Consider the following 24,567-nt stretch of genomic DNA (forward strand, 5'->3'; position numbering starts at 1 on the left):
CTCTCTCACACACACAAACACCCCTACACACACACACACACACACACACACTCCAGGGAGTCTAATTTTAGTAGCCAATCACCCCAGCAAAGCACTTTACAAGCAGTTATTTTGAGAAATGCTATTACCCACTGGGTTATTTTTAATGCCCCTTGTGGGACAGGCATTTGTGACACAAACAGCAGCTGAAAGGCAGTAAACTCAAAGCCTTGGATGTCCAGGGCCTAGGGCCAGCCCCTTGGGAAAGCAGACGGAGGGATGGGCAAGCATCCTGTGCCCTGCTTTGCGACAAGTGCTCAGTTCACCAGGGATGGGCGCCAGGAATTGAATGAATGAGAAGTCTGTAACAGCCAAACTGCCTACGGGCCAGAAGACTCTGAAATGATACCTGGGAGCATGACACTCCTCAGCATCTCCTCACAGCCTACAGGTCACAATCCACACCCGAAGCCCCCAACCTAACTCCCCAAGCCCAGCATTGCTACAGAGACTCTGCTCCTGGCACCTTGGCCTCCTCGCTCTCTGCTTCCCCCTCCTCTCCATTGACCAAGATGACCCCCTCGCCCGGAGCACCCCCTCCCATCTCCCCTAATCCAGCCCACAATGAGCTTACTCTGCAAACACCTACAATAAAAGCTGTGACACCTTGGAGCCATTCTGCATTGATAGCTTCCATGTGTGGTCACTTGTGCACGTGTTCCTCGTGGGAAGAGCTGCCGCCATCTACTGCATGCATAAGATGAGCCAGGCATCCTGCCATGCCCTTTGCAAAGCTCAAGGAATTCTCCTAAGAGTCCTAGTTGGCACCCTCATCCCGATTTTAAAAATGAGGAAACTAAGGCATAGGGGCATTGTCCAAGATCACACAGGCTGGTCTAAGCAAGGCCCCACAGTGTGACGTTTGAAGGTACTTGGGGGCCGGACTGTCTGTGTCAAAACCCAGCTCCGCACCTTTGAATCTTGGACAATTCCTTATAACACTCTGTACCTCAGTCTTTCCCTGGGTGCCCGTGGGATGAAAGGGATGAATATCTGTAAAGCCCCTTTAAGATGCCTGGTACCCAGTGGGTATTGTCTATGGGTCAGTTCTTAGCACTGCAGTGGAGGTGAGGGGCCAGAGTGTCTCAACCTAATACTCACTGGGTGCCAACAATGTATTACTATGTGCCACATTAATGCTCACAAAAACTTTTTAATAAAAGTTTACCAAGAAACTCAGTTAAGAGAAGTAGAATCATTCACCTAAGGTCAAAGCTAGTCGATGGGGATTTGAACCTGCAGTTAAACACAAGTCTGAGTTTTAACTAGAATCCTCTGCTGACTGACTTGTCTCTCTGGAAACAATGATTTTTTTCTTCACATTCTCCTCAGTTCCTGGCATGGGGTCAGACCCTTTAAACGAACTCAATAACAACTCTAGGTTTCTGGCAAGGCTTTGTAAATGGGGTTGGTGGGCTGGCTGCAGATCCAGAGCCCTGCCACCTCCCAGGGCACCCCTGGCTTATCACCCCCTTCTCCACCCACACCCAGGCAGGCACAGTGCTTCGAAAGCAGAGGGAAGGCAGCAGAACACTCGATGCAGCCTCACTGAGGGCCAGGACCTGATGTTTGAATGGCAACAAACTGCCCATGGGGACCCAAAGCCTAAAGGTCAGGAATTTGGGATAAGCCGAACATGCCACCATGTGCTGGAGAAGTCCAGAGCTGTAAGGCGTCAAGTGTGAGCTGGAGACAGGATGACAGAGAGAATGTAAGCCCAACTGAGCAAGTACATGTGAGTGAATTATGTGTGTGGTTCGATTTCAGGCAGCAGGAAGATTTATAAAGCTCATCACCCTCCTAGAGTTGCCGGCAAAAGGCCACATGTTTAACACCATGTCGGTCAATCAGTGCAGGAGGGGAATGTGCACCCAAGTAGGGGCTGAGAGCCAGAATGGCGGGGGGTGGGCAGTGAAGAGGTTATCCCTGTTTCCAATGGCCCATGTTCTTAGCCAAGGACACAAGATTGACAACCATGGAACGTTGAAGGCACCATCAAACACAGAATTCTGATATGGTGCCAATTGAGGTACTACATTTCTTGTGAACCTACTATGTGCCCAGGGATCCCTGTGTCTAGCTCTGCTGGTGAAACATTGAGCAAATCACTCTACCCAGAGTCTAGGTTTCCCCCTCACATAATGAGGATATTGATAAAATATCCTACAGGCCTGCTGAATGAGGCAGAAGGTAAGCCCTGTGCAAATGTTGGCTTACCCCATGAACAAGACAGAAGGTCTCTGCCCTCTGGGAGCTTGTCAATATATAACAGGGATGAAATCCAATGTTGAAAAGACAATAAGCACAACAGAGGGCTTGTGGATTAAATACCCAACTGACAACACCACTCAGCAGAACGGGATGGAGGACTTGGAATTCCAACGAAAATTACCACACTGCATTTGACTTTCAAAGGCAACCTCTGCTCAGTCTTGATATGTCACCAACCAGACCATGAGCTCACCAACAAGGTCCCAGTCTTCATTACAGAGCCCCTCTTGAGCTTAGGGTCAGGGCAGGATAGGTGCTGAGGGAATGACTCAGGAGGGACCTGCAGAAGGAGGCTGGCACGGCTGCCTGACCAGGTCTGCACACACATTCCTTGGCAGAGGCTGCTGCTCTACCTGTCACCAGACCACACAGGGGTTTCGCCAGGCTTTGGCTGATCAGGCAGGTACATGGGGAGGAAATGGGAAGCAAAGTCCCTGGAAGATGGTTGTGACCTGGCAGCCTCTGCCCACAGGAACTACCTGGATTCTCTGCAGCCCAGATGCAGAATACTTATCACCAGTGAACTCCTCAGGGTCAGGAGGTCACAGGTGATCATTTGACATCAGTGGAAGCATTTTCAGGAAGTAGAAAAATGGAATCTGCAAAGCTTGGTGTATGCAACTGTCAAGGGTTACTTACTGTAACAAAATACCCCTAACTGGGCAGCATGAACAACAGTTCTGGGGGCCACAAGTCTCAGATCAAGGTGTCTGCGGGGCCAGATGCTGCTAAGGGCTGGGAGGGAAAATCTGTCCCTGCCTCCCCCAGCTTCTGGTGGAGTGCTGGCAATCTTGAGCCTTCCTTGACTTGTACACTAATCACCAGATCTCTTCTTTCATCTTCACACAGCCTCCTCAATGCAAGTCTGTGTCCAAATTTCCCTTTTCTATAAGGACACCGATCATACTGAATCAGGGCCCACCCTGATGATGACATATTAACTTGATCATTTCCAAATGAGGCTACATTGACAAATACTGGGGGCTAGGACCTCAACATTTTTTGTTGGGGGGAGACATGTTTCCACCTGTAATATTTGGTTTCCCAAAGAAAAACAGTTTTTTTTTAAAAAGCCACATGGAACTCCAAACATTACTCATATACTGGGGCAGAATGCTGAGAAGTAGGCCAGACTTATGGAAGGACTCCCTGGCTCTAGCCCAAGACTGGCCTCTCTGGCTTCATATCTGCACTGCTGTGATGGATTCCTTGCCAGTTGCCCTGACTTTGGTCTGTTTCCCTTCTACACCCTCTAGCATCATGCTGCCTGACCTTGACTCTTACCATCAAGTTCCACCTTAGCCATTCCACTGTCCTGCTCTACAGCCCCCAAATGGCTGCCCACTGCCTAGAGGAAAGAATATGACCTTCACTTTACCTTCTGTACCCCTGGTGATATGCACCAACAAGAACATTAACCAACAAGTATCCCTGACGTCTCAGGCCCTATTTCCTCATTTGTGAAGGAGAAGAAGCAAACTCTCCATGCATCCATTCCCAGGATGTTCCCTGAGACACCCACGAGGAAGCACACTGGCAGCCCAGGTCAGGGCTGCTGCCAAGGAGCCCGGTGCAGGCAGACTCATGTGCCTCTGCACTGGCCCCAGCCCACGGGGTGAACAAGCGAGGAAAGTGGTCCCACAGTATGCAGAAGGAGGAAAGAGGCCCTCAGACCAGAGACAGACATCCCCTTTCCCTAGAGAAAAAGCAAAGGGCTCCTGCGTCTCCTATGCCTCATTCCCTGTGGTTTCTCACAGAAGGCTGCCAGTCCCTGGAAATCTTCCTGTCTGGGAAGCTCGCTGGCAGCAAGGCTGGCTGAGACCATCTGCCGAAGTTTTCAGCAAGCGTCAGTCTGATGAAGAAGTAGATCCTGACTTGGAGGCCTAGAAGCCCAGCCTCAGAAAGAGGCAGAAGGCTCACCTTGATGTGGACAGTCTTGGGTAGCACTTAGTCTCACCTACCTCTTCTTCCCTGGCCCAGGGCCCCAGGACCATCCCCTGAACCCATGGCCTGGCAAGCCCTCAGTACCATCTTGGATCCCACACTCTTCTCTACCACCTCAGTGCCAACAAAGTCTTACCAATCCTCCTCACCAGGGGACAGGCATTCCAGATAAGAAAGCGCCTCATGGCCGTTATAAAGAATACCCCTCAAAGAAAAGCTTTTGGGCACTATGTCAGGCCAGGAGGCACCCAAAGCAACACCCTGTCTACTGACTGACTTGATTTCACAACAGCACTGTGAGGTGCTATGAACACTCCTATTTTACAGGTAACGTAACTGAAGTTCAAAAACATTAAGGGAGTTTCACAAAACACAAAGGCAGATAGGAGCCCAAAGCTACCCTCTGCACCACCATATACATGTTTCCCCCATTCCTGCTGTCTTTAGCTGTCTCACCTGGTGTCCCGTGGGTACCTCAAAGCCAGTGACTCCAAAGTTAAACTCACTGCCTTCTCCTCCTCAAGTTTCCTGCTCTCCTCCTCACCAGCCCCCAACCCCTGCCCTTGCCCTTCCTATATTCTTCCTCCTCATGAGGCCATTACCAGCTACTCTGCTGGCAAGGCAAACAAAAGGTCTTTGCAGAAGCCAAAGCTTGGCAGCAAGCAACGTCTCAGAGAGCAAACCTCAAACTCACTTAGGGAGTTAATTACTGATCTGTATGTGTCCTTCTGTTGGTTTTCTGTCCTCTCAATTGGGAAAACCCTGCAACCTCATTTAGTGAATTTTCTGAAGCAGCAAGTACTTTATTGTCAAGTGTCATTTATGAATAATCAAAGTCCAATGGGGGAAGATCATCCTTTCTTAGCCTGGGAATGAAGGGCATTTGTGTTCATATTTGATGGCTCTGGAATGTCAGATACCTTGGAAGAAATGACTGTCCATCAACTAAACCTCAAGGATGTGACTGTGTCTAGTGCCAGACACAGATAGAGGAAGCAATATACCAAGTTCATGACCCTTGAGGATGAATGAGACACACTCAGTGTATTCCTGACACTGCTTCTCTTACCTCCTGACAATGAATCAGTGCCACAAGAATCAGTGATTGCACCCCCTCAACACCTGGGTTCCAGGAAACCCCGGACAGGCTTCTAAAACCTAAGTCTCAGCATGAGACCATACAAGAGAGCTGTCAGAAGAACCCCTCTTTATTATAAAGTCTCTTGATCTCCTAAAAGAGAGAATAATCTACCCTGACCTAGACTACCAGGACCACTACCACAGAGCTACCAAATCTGAGGTGGCAATAGCCTCATCCCACTCAATGTCTAATCCAGAGACCACAGTTTCCTCCTGGTAAACCCTGAGATCTGAGGTAGGGAGGAAGGGATAGAGAGGGAGATGCAACTAGTAAGTGAGTAGAGGAGAAGTCAGGAGCAGGCAGGCACTTGTCTCCCATGCCCACACCAATGAGCATGGGCAGTTGCGGGAAAAAGGCTTTGGAGGGAACTGTCCATTTATGAATCACCATGGCAACATGAGCACAGGTTTGCAATGTCTTCCTGCCCAGACTTCTATTGACATAACCAAAGGAACGCAGCAAGCCTGGAAAACATGCCACAGCTCAAAAAAACCTAGGAACAGGTGCTATCTCTGTGCCAGAACCTAAGAGAATCTCTTTTTTAAAAAAGAGATGAAGAAAGGGAGAAGGCAGTGAAGCCCTTGGCAAGCCTTGCTTTGTGAGAAGTGGCAGAATGGTTATGCAGCAAGAGTAGAGGTCACTGAAGAACTGCACATCCAAGCTGCCGAGATGGGGGCGGGGACTAAACAGGATGGAGAGCCAAGCACGGGGCAGTGAGGCTATATCCACCAGTCCCCCTCTTGTTGCTGAGGATCCACAGCAATGTGTATCATCAGCAGCCCTGGAAAGCCCAGGAATCACATGACAGGCACACCAAGAAGACAACTAGCTGGGGGCAGGAGCCTGTCCCTGACGTGGCAGGTGGTAGCTCCAGTAGGAGGACAAGTTCAAGCACAGTTTGTACCTGGCATGGTGGCCAGGTCAAACAGCAAGCCAGATGCAAACAGTTGGCTCATGGTATAATGGGTTCACCAAATGCAAGGAAGAAATACCACGGGGATTAAGTTTCCCTTCTGGAACTACTCATGGTTCAAGCTCACCCGCCCCACCTTACAGTTTGCTGGATCATGTAAGCCTTCATTTCATCAACCAGTGCTCCGGGATAAGAGCTGAGAAGCTCTTACAGGCAAACACTGTCCACACTCAATAATGAAAAACACTAAAACCTCCCACCAGACCTGTCAAAGCCTTTCTTAAACACCAAAAGAAGACAACATAGCACTCACAATAAAGAATTATTGGTTAGAAAGGCATTATGTCATCATGGCGAACAGCACAGGCTCTGTGGTAAAACTGGCTGGTCCTGAACCCTGGCCCCAGCAAGCACCACCTAGGTGAGGCTGAGAAAGGTTTGACCTCTGTAAGCATCTGTTTGCATGGTCTACAGAGTAAAGACACTCAATGCACATGCCTCTCACACTTGTTCTAAGGGTTATATGGGGTAGTGCAAGCAAATTGCTTAGCACAGCGCCTAGAGCATACTAGGTGCTCAGTGAATGATAATCTTATAAAAATGGAAGCATCAATAAACAATCTATTCTATGTCTGCAACAAAAATCAAGAGGACTTATCCCTGAAAAAAGATGTGTTATGAAGGACAAACTTTAAAAGCACTCCCAAAATGAAGAGGAAGAAAGATATATGCAGAAATAGTGCGAGATCTAAGGTGGCAAGTTATACAAAAAGAGGACAGCGATAGAGGACAGGCAGCCAATTCGGAATGAACTAAATTGAAAAACTATGAAAATACAAGAAAATTTTCCAACACTAAAGCCAGACCTAGGTCTGAAGGTTAAAAGGCGCACTGATTACTAGGTATATATTTTTTAAATGACCTTTAATGAAAAATATAAAAATACAATACTGCAATCCTTAAAACACGATTTGTACATTCAGGAAGTCTTAAGGTATTCCCAAATATCACTTGACAGTAATATTTATGATGCTGGCATCCTCATAAGGCTTATCTGTTTTGTAATTGACTTTGACATTGGAGATCCTTTGTACGACTTCCATTCCTTTAGTCACTCATCTGAATACCATGTGCTTATTATCAAGACAAGGCATTGGAACTACTGTTATGAAAAACTGAGATCCATTAGTATTCAGTCCAGCATTAGCCATGCTGAGTGTACATGCTCTGTCATGTTGTAATGTTGAATGAAATTCATCTTCAAATTCTCCCTCCCATACACTTTCTCCTCCCATACCAGTACCTATTGGGTCTCCTGTCTGAATCATGATCCCTTAATTATACAGTGAAATGTATATCCATCATAATAACCATTTCTGCTGTGAACACAGAAGTTTTCCGCTGTCTTTCGACGCTCAACAGGAAAAAGTTTGATGTGAATGTCTTCCGTGCTTGTGTGGGTAATGGCACCATATGAGATTCATTTGGGTCCTTCAGCCTGAGTAGCTGCCATGACTTCTTTAGGTTTCTCATTAAAAACATCTCGGTCAGAATCTGCACTTTCATATCTTCCGGTTCTTGTTTGGTAAACATATAAAACCTATTCTTTTTAAAAGACGTACAGACTATTGTTGGGTCAACTTGAACATTTTGAAGAACAGGGTTTTCAGAAGTTTTCATTTCTATAGGAGTTGCAGCACGGTGTTCTTTGGCTATTCCTTGGAATAAAGCCAACTGCATCACCCTAATACTTTCTTGCTTGCCTAAGATCCACACACACCGGTTTGTTTCTACACTTATAACTTTAATGCCCAGTATTGTTTCATATAGCACAAAGTGTCCAATTTTATGAAAAACTAAATTAATTAGCCTTGGCTGGTGTGGCTTGCTGGTTCGATTCCCAGTCAGGGCACATGCCTGGGTTGCAGACCAGGTCCCCAGTAGGGGGCATGCAAGAGGCAACCACACATTGATGTTTCTCTCCCTCTCTCTCTCCCTTCCCCTCTCTAAAAAATAAAATAAATAAAATCTTTTTTAAAAAACTATATTAATCTCACTGCATCCACCTTCTCCAACTCACATTCTACAGCCATTTGTTGGCCTAATTCCATGTCTGGTAGCTGTTGCCTCATCTGCTGTAGTTCAGTAAACATACTTAGTGATTCTTCAAAGACTCTCATGAGTTTTCCAGTTAAACACCTGAAAATTCTAACTTTTCTATCAGAACCAATTATAGCTATTTTCTTCCCATCAGCTGAAAGACATATGCTGGTTGGATAAGCCTTGCAGATTCACATAAATCTGTGTCAGTTTTATATTCCCAGTTCACATTTTGGGGGAATTTACATTCATGAGGAGGCCTGGTCCAATATTCAATTACTCCAGATTGGTCAGAAGACACTACTCCTTTGTAAACTGGGTGTAGCTGTGTCTGAGTAAGAGGTGACGTATGGAGTTTGTTAAAAAACATTAAGTAGCTGGTTATCTCCTCGACCATCATAAATAAAAAACTTTCCTGTATTCTCAGAAGCAGCAACTGACGATATAGCATTCTCTGGCCAAGAGATCCACTCACATTGTCCAGGAAAATAGTCAAGCTTCAGTAAATTGGTCATGTCCAAGTACACTACATCAAACACCTTCACTGCTTTATCACCACCCGCAGAACAGAACAATGCTCCCTCAGAGCTAACTGCAATACTCTCAGTAACTTCAGGGTGACTGCGAAAATGTTTAACAAATTCAACTCCCCCTTCTATTTTTTTCCACAACTTAATATGTCCATCATGACTGGCAGTAATAATAAAGTCTGTCTTGGTGCAGACCACATGGGTGATCACACCTCTATGCATGTAACTGCGCTCACACATGAAGAGATAGACTCTTTCAAACTCTAGAACTTGCCTCTTCTCGGCCAATGTTGCCTCGACAGGTAAAAAGCCCAACCCAGTGCTCTTCATTTTCCTCTTCGTTTTCTTGGGCCACTGCTGCTGCCACTGCCAGCTCTCTTTCTTTGAGGTCTGTTTTTTCCCATATTTTGTTTATTTATATCATAATGAAGAAGTAGAAGCAGCCACACAGAAGGTGGCAGGTTACCTAAAATAGGAAGAAAACTCAGGCCAGTATTGACTTCTCCCCTGCAAAACTCAACAACAGGGCCAACCTGTCATTTACACTGGAAGAAACAAAGTGCAATAAATCGGAATGAATTTTTCAGGAAGGTTACACAGATGTTAAGCTTTTCATATTTATGACAAAGACAGTAATCAAAATAAGGAAGTCAATAATAGGGACTCCCATGGTAATAAAGATCTGGCAATGAACGCGAAGATCCATTAGGTCTAAATAATTGTTGTAACTGTGATATATCACAAAACAAAATGAGAAGTAAAATAAAACTTCTTTAAAGAGAGGAGAAAAAATGTGAAAAAGTAAAATGTAGTAATAATACAACAGATATTTAAAATATCCAAATATACAATAAAAGCATGAATGTAACGTTATATGGGTAGGGGAATGAAAAAAAGGAAAACCCGTTATTACCTGACACAGTAGGAAGTCAAAGGATGCTGTTTCATTCTGCACATGAACCATTAACTAACTGTGGTTGAAGACAAATCTAACTATCTGAGAAGCAACAAAGGTAAAGCTAACATTCCAATTTACTAGAGAAAAATGTAAAATAAAATTTTTAATGGTTCATTACAACAAGACATTAAAAACAGAAGAAAATCAGAAAGCCAAAATATATTCACATTTAGAATAAAAATTTTAAAAATATATATACATACCCATGTATATCAAATATATGTATAACATGGTGAATAAATATATACAATTCTATGTTTTTATAAGAAATCTACACTAAACAAAGGGGTAAATTAAGGCTAAAAGTAACAGACAAAAATGTCAGTAAAAATCAAGTACAAGCAATGATGCCAGGAGGGAGGCACTGACATCCACACGAGAACATTTTCAAGACAGAAAATAAAAAACATTAAATTAGACAATGCAAGAGGCTTCCTATTGATAAAGACTATAATCCAAAGTGGGTGTCTGAAAGTCAAGGACTTTATACACTAAGAAAGCCTCAAAAACATAAAGCAGCAAATTGTCAAAAATAAAAGGAAGCAAGTGACAGAAACACAGTAGCAGTAGGACAGTCTATCAAACTGCTATTGCTCTTTCATAAATTAAATTGGCCAAAATAGAACACAATTTTGAATGATCAGAAAGATGGCATTTGTGGCAGGAGACTCCAACCCTCTCGCTTCACAGGTGAGGAGACTGTGACAGGGCAGATGAGTAGGATAGAGAATAGTGGTTCCCAAAGTGTTGTCCCTGACCCACAGCATCAGCAACACCTGAACACTTATTAAAATTCACATTCTCAGGCCCATCCCAGGCCCAGTCAGAATCAGAAAGCCGTTCAGGTAGTTCTGATGCAGGTTCAAGGCTGAGAATCACTGATGCAGTGATTTAGCCCACAGGCTCCCAAGGCCAAGAACAATCCAGTCTCCCCCATTTAGCATTTAGTCATTGCTGGGTGACTTCGGACAGGATGCTTAACCTCTCTGAGCCTCAGATCCATAATCCACCAGCTGAGAAGAGTAGCAGTGCCTCCCTCTTGGTATGGCTGTGAGGATGGCATGAGATCACTTCTGTAAGGCATTCACGGTACCTGCAGGGTGAGCACTCACTGACAGCTTTAACTCCATTTCAGGGATGCAGAGCAGAGCCTGCCTCAAACCCACTGCTCTCCTGCCTCCCAGTTCAGTGAACTTCTTCTGCGCCCACTCCTCCATGCCTGGGCCCAGGGAGGAAGTGCCGCCCCCAACAGTGAATCGATGCCAGCTCATAGTTGGTTCCTTGCCTGCTGCATGAGGCAGCACCACAGACCCTTCTCTGACTCTCTCCAGCTGGAGTGCCGCTGAGTGACTCACTGGGCTTGTCATCTCAGGACTCCTTCCCCTGCCCACCCACACTGCCTTCTATCCCTGCCTCCCAGCCCTACTCCTCCTCCCTCTGTCAAGTGCACAGAGATGGGCAGAGGCAAACCCAGACCCCAGGCCCTGGTATCTGCAGAGGAGAAAAAGACAGCAAACAGGGCAGCCCCAGGCATGTCCCAGGATGCTGCCAAACAGGCCCTGCTACCCGTGGGGGCAGGAAGCAGGGGCAGGCAGAAGCCTCAACATGATGCAAATTCAGTGTTCTTAAGCAGACCAAAGTCAGGTGTGTCCTAGTTAAGTGAAAATGTCCCAGGGGACAGGAGACATTTTTTCTACTCATAAAAATGTGATTCAAATTTGAGATGTGGCAGGGATTCACTGCTGCTAACTGTGTCATCATGATTAGATCATATGCTCATGTATTTCAGAGCTACAAGTGCCCAAGGAAATCAACCCTCCTCTGGCAGGTGAGACATTTGAAGCACAGGGAAGCTCTGGGGCAGCCCCAAGGCCCCACAGCAGGAAAATCTAACAGTGAGGACTAACACACGCATGTGAGAAATCCAAAAGAAGCTTATTTCCACTACACCAGGTTGCCGCGCAACACAACAGCTGCAGCGCCTGGGGAGAGAGAAGTCACCCACTGATGGTCCTGCTTCTGACACAGGAAACGCCTTTTCTTTATAGCACTTTTCTGACATGGACAAGCTCTCTCCTGCAGTGCTTCACTCGAGAGTTAAACATGCCTAGGAGGATGGGGAGACTGAGACTAGAACACTTGAGGAGCTATCTCTGAAGCCTTTCTCAGCTTACTTCCTCCATTTGAAATGCCTGTTGCTCCTCCTACCTGCCCCAAATCTCCCACATTTCAGAACCTTACAGAGCCTTTCCTCCAGGAAGCCCTCTCGGCAAGCTTCATCTTGCTCTGCCCTTTTCCACCAAGATGGCCTGGAGGAATCAGAGCTTAGGGTTAACCACCTACCATCCGGCTTGTCCCCAGACTTCAGGCCGTGTCTGCTTTGAAGGGAGAAAGCAGGGCCCCTACATCTCTGACACTCCATGGACACCAAGAAAAGGACTTGGTCTGTCTGATGGCAAAGCCTGAACTCTCAGCTCCCCAAGTTCAAATGTCACCTCTACCACTTACCCACCCTGGGTGACTGAGCAAGCCACTTAAACTCTTTAAGCCTCAGTACTCCCACCTGGAAAATGGCAGTGGTACCTTCCTTCTAGGTTGCCATGAGAATTAAATGAGATTACATGTGTAAAGCTCCAAGCACTCTAATAGATACTGAAGTCACTGTAATAAAAATGACAATGATAACAGTAAATATCATTAGTATATAATACATACTTTTCGATTTGATTTGATCTGTCCAAGACCACTTGGCAATTCTATCAAAGAAGTATAGACAAGTAAGACCTTTTTTGGCTAAAATTGTTGCAAATACATCAACTCCAAACCCTTTATGTCAGGGAAGGAGATGGGACAGTAACAGACTGCTTGGTTTTAAAATGTGATCATAAAATCCATCTTCCAAACAGAAATGAATTTAGCCACCTCAAGAATCTTGGGGAAGTATAGAGGGGGTAGTTCATGGGTGAAATTATCAACCTCTTCAATCCTGGAGATCAATGTTCCATGGGGCGGGGCTAGTGATGGATACACAGAGCACACAAAAGCCACAGAGACTCATTCCACCCAGGCCTGTCACGTCTGTTGGAGGAGGAGGCCCAACTCACACAAGAAAAACACATCAACAAATAATTGACCGTGGCAGCAATTTACTGGTACAGTAGCTCCCTCTTATCTGCAGGGGATGTGTTCCAAGACCCCCAGTAGAGGCCACAGATAGTACTGAACTCTTTATACACTGTAAGTGTGCAGTATATATACTGCTTTTTCCTATGTATACAAACATACCTTTTCACTTAAAGGAAACAGGTCATGGCCTCCCTTTGGCATATCTGAATTGCCAGCATCACTACTCTTGCACCATCATTAAGTAAAATAACGGTTACTTGAACACAAGCACTGAAATACTGGGACAGTGAATCTGACAACCGAGATGGCTGCTATGACTCAGGGCAGGAACGCATACAGCATGGAGACACTGGACAAAGGGATGAGTCACAGCCAAGTCAGCAGGAGCAGGACAGCAAGATGTCACCACCCTACTCAGGACAACACGCAGTTTAAAACTTGTGAGTTGTTTATTTCTGGAATTTTCCGTTTAATATTTTCAGACCACAGTTGACCACATGTAACTGAAACCACAGAAAGTGAGACCACAGATCAGGAGGGACTACTGTAAATAGCTGACCTCGTATGTAAGAGTAAATACTGGCCCAACTAAAGCAATTTACCAGGAGAAGAATCATGGCAGCCTTCCCAAAGATGGATTTCTTGATCCCTTCAAACACTGTTTTAATACATGTCAAGGTTTTTTTCTTTCTTCCAAGGTTCAGAGAGTTAGTTCAATCCCTCAAAGAGAGATCATGCTCTCACCTCTCCCCCGAGTACCAGTGGCTTAGAGAGAAAGGTCAGTTCACTTATATTCTGGACACAACCGTATACGGGAACCCCCACCCATCCACTCAGAGGGGGCATGCCATGACAGCCGGAGTCTAGTTCTAAGCTCCTAGAAAGATTCAGAAAAGCCTGGTAGCTTATTTCAAATTGAAGAGGTCACTAACTTCCCAACGATTTAGCAAGTAACTTTCTCAGAGAATCTGAGCACATCCTCTGTGTCTGGCTGCCCACCTGTGTTAGCAGAACTACTCTCTGCATCCGGACATCCAATACTGGTCCAGTGCCTACTACGCACCAGGCACTATTCCAGCAGGTAGGGATATGAGAGCGAATTAGAAAAGTCCCTGCCCACACGGAGCTGGCATTCTTTAAACCATTTCTCCAGAAACCCAAGGATGCTGATGGGGTCCATTCCCACATTTGAAATGCTAAAGGTGCTATGGGATTCTCCAGTGCAGGGAGGGGTCCATGCAAATTAGTTATAAGGTATCAAGTAGCATCTTGCATGAATTGTCATTACAATGGCCTTCTGATCAGGTATTTTCTCATTTAATAAATCAGGCACTGAGGGAGACAGCATGTGACTTGCCCAAGGTCACACAGCTAGGTAATGGTCAGCATAAATGAAAGGAGGGAAGGGTGCAGGGAGGGGCAGGAGCATAGGTCTCTGGGATATGGCCCTGGAGGGTTTCCTCACAAGGGGATACAGCTAAGCAGCATCACCAGCTGAAGCACTCCCAGCTGTGTGCTTCTCACACCGATTTGCAAGGGCTTACCCTTCACTGACTATGTAACATATTCTGTGTACTTTTCAGCCTTATCATATTTCCAGCATTCATGTCTCTCCTCTGGAAAGACAGCATGAGTGCTCCTTCCCCCACTGTCTTCCAGATACGGTGTTAGTGCATTAGGAGGGATTCGGAGCCAGCTTTACACAGTCTCCAAGTCTAACCTCTCCTCTACAGTCAGTGACTGCACAGTCCACAGGCTGCGGGAGACTGGCCATGGGGTGGGGAGGTGGTGATATGGGCACTAGCAACTGGGAGGAGGCGAGGGGAGGTGGAGCAGGCAGGGTGGAACTTGCCCAGATCCTTGCAAACTTTTTTGTCACAGCTCTGAAGGCAAGAAAAACACTCAACCCCTACCTCAGGGAGCCTGGGTTGGAACCTGAAAGAAGCCTTCCACAGGTAGTTAACTTCCTATAAAGTGTTAGTTACATTTTATCTGTTGAAATGTATGCATGTTTGCATTCCTCCTCCTGATAAATATGATTGAATATTAAAGAATATATATTCCCAAACTTTCAAGAACTGGGTGTCCAGGAAAAAATGCCAAGTTTATACTGAGGCTTGTAGCATTCCCTGTGAGGCCCTGGGCTATATATTTCTAAAGCTAGGAAGTACGGATCCAGGAGACCCAGGTCCCCTGCGATTCCATGACCATCTGTTCATTCATACCATCCACTCATTGATTCATAGCCCAGAGGAGCCCCAGGCAAGCGGCTGGCAGCTGAGTCAGCAGCTCTCAAGGCAATCACCTTCTCCACCTACTCATGAATCACTAACCCGCTGCCCCTTGCTGTGTGCCTGGAAATACACAAGCCTGCTTAAGTGAAGTGGTACCTTAGCAGCAACTTGTCACCAGCAGGAACCAGTCCAACTCAGGGCAGGGCAAATAGTGAAATTTGGAAAATAGTGCAAATAGTGCAGAGTAAAAATAAAGGTTGATCACCACTGGACACCCTCAGCCATTTGTTCATTTATTCATCAAATAGTATTGCGTCCTTGACACGTACAAGGCACTGTACCCTGGCAACAATGAGTCAGAGCTCTACAAAGCTGGAGGAAGTAAGCCTAGTATTTGGAAAACTCTTCAGAGAATGTACAAAAGTTTAGTGCTTTAAGAAAGGGAATGGGGGAGGAGAGTGCTGGTTAGGGGAGGGAGAGATTACTTCCAACTTGAGCACCAAAAACAGAAGCATTCTGGAAGAGCTAGTTTTGGCTCCAGGCTAAGAAAAATTAGTGGGACTTAGAGATGCACAGACAAAGAAGCAGGAAGGACAGAATAAACTACCAGATGAGGCAGAAAAGAGAGATTCGAGGACAGGGAGGAGTGATGTAGGCTGGCGGCCAGGAACATAAACAGGAGGGACAAATGGAAGAATTATGGAGATCTTTGAACACCAAGAAAAGATATTTGTACTTTTTGTTTTCCTTTGGCTAATGAGGAGCCTTGATAGAGTATTTGATGAGGAAATTGAAATAATCAGCTAACACTTAGAAAGTGTAATTGGGTGTGACTAATCAGAAACAAGAGTCATGGGGCTGGAAGACCACTGCATCAGTCCCAGCAAGCAGCAACAGAGATGAGAAATGCACTCAAGGAATGACCAAGGGACACCCACTAGAATTTGGCAACCGACTAAAAAAGGTTCAAGGGAAAGTCGGTCCCGTAAAACTATGCTGCTCGGGACAGAGAAACTCTTTTTCCCCTTGTCTCACAGGGAAATACAGTGTGACTCCCCTGTCCCTCTTTGGTGAACTGAATCCTACTGGCTTGTGTGGAGTTGAAAAGCTAACTAGACTTTTCTTCTGCAAGTTCTGAACCCGCCAAGAGAGGCTCCTTGAACAGACCCTGATCATCAGGCCCGTGGCTCGTTGCCTATCCTGCTTCCTCACATCATCTCCACATCCAAGAGGTGCAGCTCAAGGGAGCCTTATGAACCTGCATCTGGTCACTGACAGGAAATGTGTCAGAGAGAAAGAAATCAAGGACATAGTCAGAGTTGATGCTCCCAATCACTAAATGTGTGTGTGTGATGGGGGCCAGGAGGTGGCTTTTAAATATGTAGAGAGAGAAAAAGGGAAAGAGAAAGAGAGAACGAGTTTTTCCTCTGAAGCCTTCAGCTCCCAGCCATCTCCCAAGCTCAGCTCCTAGGCCCTTCCCACCACCCATCACAGCTTAATTCCAGAGGAATAGGCCATTCGTTCCAGACCTATGTTTATGCTGCCAGCCCAGAATAAAGAGCAGCGTGCTACTTCCCAAATGGGCTGGGGCAGGCAAACATTTGTTCCTACAATCCACAAAAAAAAAAAAAATTTAAGTTAAAAAACAGAAAATGCTTTGTACCCTCTAAATTAACTATTTTTCATTCAGAAGGTAAATGGCTATATGAAATACCATAAGAAGATGTAATTCTTGCAACTTAGTTTCCTGTTAAATAGAAGCATGTCTGTAAGAAAGCAAGCAGGCACTGCTTTCTCACTCCTTCAAATGTTACACCAGGGTATATTAGAAAAGAGCATCATGAACACAGCTTTCCAAGGTTCCCTGTCCCCCAAAATGAGATGTGTAAGGGCCAAATCAGGAGGCTCAATGAACCCGGCCTGACCAGCTCCCCACACCCAGCCCGGCAGCAGCCCAGGGCTGGACTGGCAGGCAGCCCTGATTAAAATCTCTAGAGTGAAACCACAGTGCCGATATCAAGGGATTACCCCTGAACTGGCTGTTCTTTCCTGCAGGCAGGCTCCAGACCCCCCACAATTCAGACAGCTAACCATCCCTGTGCCGGCTCGATAAGCAGGCACCCACTCACTGCCCAAGAGAAAACTGCACAGGCCAAGACCCAGCTCTGAGATCTGAGGGGCCTGGGCTGCCTTTCTCTTTCTCCCTCTACATCCTCTGGCTGTGTTTTGGGAAGTGGGGAAGCTAATGGGAAAAGACACCCTTTCTCACACACTTCTGGTGAGACTGCGTGAAAGCTACGTGACCTTTCTGGAAAGCAACTTGGCAAGGTGGACAGAGAATCTTCAAAGCCCACATACCCCAGCAATCCACTTCTAGGGGTCTGTTACAAGGAAACAATGTGAATAAAAATGGACGTACACAGATCTTAACTACAGCACAGCCTAAAACAGTGAAAAACTGAAAATAACTTACGGGACTAACAACAGTGAGATGGTTAAAGTGATTAATACCATGTAGTATTTAATTAAATTACAGTGCAGCTACTTGAGAAACTAACAGGCATCATTAAAAAGTGTATTTCAAAGAATTGTTGATGCAACAGTAAAAGAGTATATATATCTAAATGCCTTAAAATAAGTTTGTCATAAAATATATCCAGATGTTAATAGCGATCATCTCTGCACTGTAATAGTTACTTTCATTTTTATACTTTCTAAAAATTGTGGTAAAATATAAGTCACATGGAATTTACCATTTTCACTACGTGTAAGTGCGCAGCTCCACAGCGTTAAGTACACTCACACTGTAGTGCGGCCATCACCACTACCCACCTCCGGAACTCTCCCATCTTCCCAAACTGCACACTGTGCACACTAAACAACAACTTCCCCTGACCCCCACCTCAGGCAACCACCTTGCTACTTTCTGTCTCTATCACTGTGACTACTCTAGCTGTCCCTTATAAGTGGAATCATAATACCTGTGCTTTTGTAACTGCCTTATTTCACTTAGTATAATATCTTCCAGGTCCTACCACGTTGTAGCATGCGTCACAACTTCCTTTTTTAAAGTTGAATAACATTCCAGTGTATGTATATATCACATCTTGTTTATCCATTCTTCTGCCAGTGGACACTTGGGTTGCTTCCACCTTCTGGCTGTTGTGAATAATGCTCTTATGAACATGGGCATACAAATGTGTGGTGAAGTCCTTGGTCTTGCTTCTTTGGGGTATATACCTAACAGTGGAACTGTGGGATCATATGATAATTCTGTTTAATTTTTGACCAGCTGCCATACTGTTTTCCACAGCAGCTACACCATTTTACATTCCCACCAGCAATGCCCAAAGGTCTCTTTCTCTACATCCTTGATAACACTTCTTATTTTCTGGGGGCTTTTGATAACAGCCATCTAAATGGCTACACATTTCTTTTAACTTCCATGTATTTTCAGAATTTCTTACCAGGAACATGTGTTATGTTTATAATCAGAAAAATAAGTCATGTTGTTTTTAAAACTGTGCTGGGCATTGGGAATATAGTCAATAATATTTTAATAACTGTGTATGGTGTCAGATGGGTACTAGACTTATGGGGTGATCACTTTGTAAGTTATAAAGATGTCTAATCACTATGTTGTAAAGCTGAAATTAATAGAATATTATGTGTCAACTGTAATTGAAAAATAAGAAAATTTAAAACCTGTGCTGAGGAATGGCTCATCCAATGCCTCCTCATCTATCAGCGCTGCCAGGCTAACTCCAGCCTCCTCCTTCCCCAAGCACTGCACAGCCCCTTCTCACAGCTGCCCCCGGGGGTCTGGTCCTCTGTCCCATGAGTGTGGCTCCCATCTCCCTGCCCTTTTCCATGAGGTGATACAAAAAGAGGAGGAGAAAAGATTTAGGACTCATACGGTCCCGGAGTATAAGCCCAGCTCCACCACCTACCAGCTGTAAGACAGCAATGTCATCTTTCTGTGCCTCAGCTTTCTCATCCACTACATGAGACAGATGATATCAACCCCTTAAGATTGTAGGGCCTTGTACTCTGCCTGCTGTAGAGGTCTGATAAATACTCACCCCTCTTCATTTCTGGAACTGGTCATAGCTTCTGCTACAGGAAGGAACATGGCACACCCACTAGTAAATACTGCTTAATGGATGCTGCTCCGGTGCTCAACCCACTGAAGCCTTGGCTGTCCAAATGCAAACTCCTGCAGTCTGCTGGGCTTGATGTGGATCTCAAAACCTAGCAAGCATGAGAATCACCAGGGTGGGAGGGTTGTTGAACCACCAAGTGCTGGGTCAATCCTAGCCTCAGTTTCTGATCCAGTAGATCTGGGCAGGGCCTGAAACCTGCATTTCTGACAAATCTTCAGGTGACCCCACTTTGAGAACCACTGATGCAGAAGTAAAAACTCCTCACATACAAGTTTAACACACAACATAGATGGAATTTACTTTCTGCAACACCAGAGAAATCAAGTCTAATTCAGAACATGACGCAACCTTTCTCTTCTGGGACAAGTTCTTAAGTTCTTTTTTTTTTTTGATATATTTATTGATTATGCTATTACAGTTGTCCCATTTCCGCCCCTTCACACAACTCCATCCTACCTACCCCCTCCCTCCCACATTCCCCCCTATAGTTCATGTCCATGGGTCATACTTATAAGTGCTTTGGCTTCTACATTTCCTACACTATTCTTACCCTCCCCCTGTCTATTTTCCACCTATCATTTATGCTGTTTGTTCTCTTTACCTTTCCCCCCTCTCTCCCCCTCCCAATCCCCTATTGATAACCCTCCATGTGATCTCCATTTCTGTGGTTCTGTTTCTGTTCTAGTTGTTTGCTTAGTTTTCTTTTGTTTTGGTTTTAGGTGTGGTTGTTAATAACTGTGAGTTTGCTGTCATTTTTACTGTTCATATTTTTGATCTTTTTTTTCTTAGATAAGTCCCTTTAACATTTCATATAATAAGGGCTTGGTGATGATGAACTCCTTTAACTTGATCTTATCTGAGAAGCACTTTATCTTCCCTTCCATTCTAAATTATAGCTTTGCTGGATACAGTAATCTTGGATGTAGGCCCTTGCCTTTCATGACTTGGAATACTTCTTGCCAGTCCCTTCTTGCCTGTAAGGTCTCTTTGGAGAAATCAGCTAACAGTCTTATGGGAACCCCTTTGTAGGTAACTGTGTCCTTTTCTCTTGCTGCTTCTAAGATTCTCTCCTTCTGCTTAATCTTGGGGAATGGAATTATGATGTGCCTTGGTGTGTTCTTCCTTGGGTCCAGCTTCTTTGGGACTCTCTGAGCTTCCTGGACTTCCTGGAAGTCTATTTCCTTTGCCAGACTGGGGAAGTTCTCCTTCATTATTTGTTCAAATAAGTTTTCAATTTTTTGTTCTTCCTCTTCTCCTTCTGGCACCCCTATAATTCAGATGTTGGAACATTTCAAGATGTCCTGGAGGTTCCTAAGCCTCTCCTCATTTTTCCAAGTTCTTGTTTCTTCATTCTTTTCTGGTTGGATGTTTCTTTCTTCCTTCTGGTCCACACCATTGATTTGAGTCCCAGTTTCCTTTCCATCACTAGTGGTTCCCTGTACATTTTCCTTTGTTTCTCTTGGCATAGCCTTCATTTTTTCATCTAGTGTTTGACCAAATTCAACCAATTCTGTGAGCGTCTTAATAACCAGTGTTTTGAACTATGCATCCAATAGGTTGGCTATCTCTTCCTCGCTTAGTTGTACTTTTTCTGGAGCTTTGAAGTGTTCTGTCATTTGGGCCTTTTTTTTTTTTTTTTTTGTCTTGGCAGGTCTGTTACTTTAGGGGGCAGAGCCTTAGGTGTTCCCTGGGGCAGGGTAACGCTGGTGGCTGCACTGTGACACTGTATGTGGGAGAGGGGCCAAGAGGGAGCAATGGCGCCCGCTCCCCTCTCCACCGGATTTCAGTCACCCCCTCCGCTACCCACAATCAAATTGGGCCCCTCTGGTGCTGGCTCCCGAGTGGGTGGGCTTGAGCACACTCTAGGCCCCTGTGGGTCTCTCCAACGACCTCTCCTGTGAGGCTGGGTGTCTCAGCTGCTGCCGCCCCAACCCCCCACGGGCGCTTTCAATCAGAGGTCTGAGGCTTTATTTCCCTGCGCTGGAGCCTTGGGTTACATGGTCTGCTTCGCTCCCCGCCTTTCGTCCAGGTTTATCTGTGCGCGAGTGTGGGGCCGCGGGGTGCTACCTGCCACTCTGCCTGCCCTGTTCTCCGCCACTCTGAGTCTGGCCCTCTCAGTTTATCTGTGCATGAATGTGGGGCCGCAGGGTCTGCTAGTGGTCAGACTGCCTGCCCTGTTCGTCCCACACTCTGCCAGTCTCGGTCCCGCCACGGCAACTCGAGTCCTCTCCACCTTGGCTACCTGTCTCCGCCCCTCCTACCAGTCTGGATGAATGTTTATTTTTCATTTCCTTGGTGTCGGACTTCCTTGCCGTTCGATATTCTGTCAGTTCTGGTTGTTGGAGGAGGTGCAGTGTGTCTACCTACACCGCCATCTCAGTTCTCATATCCAAGTTCTTAAGTTCTTAAAGGAAGCATTTCATAGTAGTTTGAGAAGTGGACTCTGACACAAAAAATAACACATGTGCAAATCCCAGCTCCACCACCACCTGATAGACAAGATGCTAAGTGAAGCTTTCCAAGCCACAGTTTCCTCATCTCTAAAATGGGGATGATAATAGTAACAATGTTAGCTCATGGAATTTCTATGACATCAAAATAAAGCATGCAGGATGCTGGTGAAAGTGCCCAGCACTTACTAAATGCTCAACAAATACCGGTTATTCTTCCTGATTACTTTGTTATCTAACCACCTGATACGGCAAACAGATCTGCATGCTATCAGGCAATACTCTTTAAAGCCGGTGGCCATGAGATGTGGTTCACTCCTCCCACCCAACCACCTCACACAAAGTGCACCTGCTCTCTTCGCAGAACCCACCCACCCTCCCACACTTGTGGAATTGGGGCTGGATTCTTGTACATGGACACCCACAAGTATCTGTTAGTGCTGGCTGGTCATCTTCCTGGGGAAAACCAGTGTGGGCCCAGAGTGCTCAAAAGACAGCAGAACCACATGTGGTCTCCGTGCTGTCGGCCAAGCCAGATAGATGAGAAAATGGGCTAAGGGCTAAGCTGTGTTCCCCCAAATTCATATGTTGAAGTTCTAACTCCCAGTACCTCAGAACAGGACTATCTGTGGAGACAAGGTCTTTAAAGAAGTAATTAGGTTAAAACGAGGTCAAGACAATAAGCCGGATCCAATCTGACTGGTGTCTTCAGAAGAAGAGATGAGAACATAGACTAGTACAGGGGGAACACGCTGTGAAGACACAGGAGGAAAAAGCAGCCATCTACAAGTCAAGGAGAGAGGCTTCGGAAGGAACCAACCCTGCTGACACCATGATCTCAGACTGCCAGCCTCCAGAATTGTGTTGTTGAGAAAATAAAATTCTGTTGTTTAAGCCAGTGTTGCAGGAGATAATTAAGAGGATGTGACCGCTGGTTGACCTGTGAACTGGCCCCAAGCCATCAGAGACTCCTTACCCCTCCCCTGTCCTTGGACTGTACATTCTGCCCACCGTTCGCACAGTGGGAACCGTCTTCAGTGCATGAGCTGGGTAGAGTAAGATGTTGCTGAGACCATCTGGATGATGTACATGACTGAACCCAGTTAAGGCCCCTCTATGAACTTTAAGATTCTGGTGAGCAAGTGCTAAGATCTACTCATCTTGCCAAGACAAGCCTAGTAAGTAATTTCTCTTGCTTATTAAACCTGCCACCTACCAAGCTGGAGTGGCCTGCCTCTTGCTTCGGACTCTCTTTGCCCTCCATGCACAGGTGCCAGTCTGCAAACTAACAGCCACCCAGGCAGCGGTATTTATTATGGCAGCTCTAACACACTAATACAGGGCTCACAAGGATCACCCTCAGCTCATGACCCAGCATCACATCGAGCAGGAGAGGCAGGAAGCCTCCTGAAACACCACAGCTGGGGCTCTGGTTGCAATTTTTAGCCCTGTTGCTTACTGGCAAAAGGACAAGTCATTAGTACTTTCTGAACCTCTGTTTCTTCCTCTTACTCTAATGGAGCTGCATAAGGATTGAGACGGTATATTGGAATTGAGCCTCAGAGTCCAAGCCACAGTTGCACCATTAACTCTCACCAGATAGGTACAGTAGCCTCCAAACAGATCCTTCTGCTTCTACTCCTGCCCTCACTCCCTGGCCTCCCTGCTGCAAGAGCAAGCTTTTAAAAATGCTAACCAGATCATATGCATAGCTACCTAAACCCCTCCAGCAATGCCCTTCCACACGGAGAAGGAAATCCAGATTCCACACCATTGCCTACAGTCCTACCAGAAATGTCTCCTACCAACCTCCTCCTGTAGCACTTCCCCCTCTACCCTAAACTATTCAGAGTGGCTTTTTGCTGTTTCTGAAACAAGCCAGCTTATTCCTACCTCAAGGCCTTTGCACTAGCTTTTCCCACTACCTGAAATGCTTTCCCCCCAAATTTCAACCTGCCTGGCTTCAATCTCAGGTCGAATGTCAGCTCCTCAGAGAGGTCTTTCCCACCCATGATAAAGAAACACTCAGTATCATTTCAGGCTGTTGTGTTCCTAATCATTAGCAATGCTCATCATCACCTCACTGAGAGTAAGCATTGTGTCTGCCTATTCACTGCTGCTTCCCCAGCATTGGTCCAGCGCCTACAAGAGCTCAGTAAGTATGTGTTGCCTGCAAGTGCTCTGCAAACCACAAAGTGTTGCATAAATGTGAGTGTCACAAGTACCCAAAAGAGCCAACCAAGTAATTCAGGAGAAAAAGAGAAAAGGAGGATGGACAATTCAGGGTGGATGTGGAGGGTCTTCAAATAGTAATATGAGAAATAAACCAAGCAACTTATATTTTTTTAATATGTGAGGCTTGCAGGCCTGAGAAGCACAAACTGCACTGATGATTCCTTTACTCTATACAGGCTTCATCTGCTCCACCCAGCTATAGGAACCACATAAATTACAGATGGCTACAGTCCTCCCAGAGACGGCTGCAGAACCCCCTCCTTAGGAGTGGCCTGGGAGGGGATCCTAGCCTGGAAAGCAGGGCTGACTCACCCCTCCCCTCCTTCATCTGGGCCCTTCTCACTGCAGCACTGCCCGCCTGGGGACTGCACAACTGAATGGGGTGGGGCTGTGAGTCACAGATGGCCCATCAAACCCAGTGCCAGCAGAGTGCCACCGGAGCCTATCTTTAGAAGTTCTGCAG

At 45.8% G+C, this 24,567-nt stretch overlaps 1 protein-coding gene and 2 pseudogenes across 18 annotated transcripts in view; all 3 read right to left on the bottom strand.

Annotated features, from left to right (window-relative positions):
* KCNMA1 (potassium calcium-activated channel subfamily M alpha 1) overlaps nucleotides 1-24,567 on the bottom strand; it is a 720,350-nt gene that overhangs the window by 586,990 nt on the left and 108,793 nt on the right. The gene's annotated exons all lie outside the window — the stretch shown is intronic.
* Nucleotides 7,316-8,318, bottom strand: LOC112305314 (peptidylprolyl isomerase domain and WD repeat-containing protein 1-like; annotated as a pseudogene).
* Nucleotides 8,315-9,332, bottom strand: LOC139440848 (peptidylprolyl isomerase domain and WD repeat-containing protein 1 pseudogene; annotated as a pseudogene).

This window comes from Desmodus rotundus, chromosome 4 (assembly GCF_022682495.2).
Source record: "Desmodus rotundus isolate HL8 chromosome 4, HLdesRot8A.1, whole genome shotgun sequence".
NCBI classification, from domain to species: domain Eukaryota; kingdom Metazoa; phylum Chordata; class Mammalia; order Chiroptera; family Phyllostomidae; genus Desmodus; species Desmodus rotundus.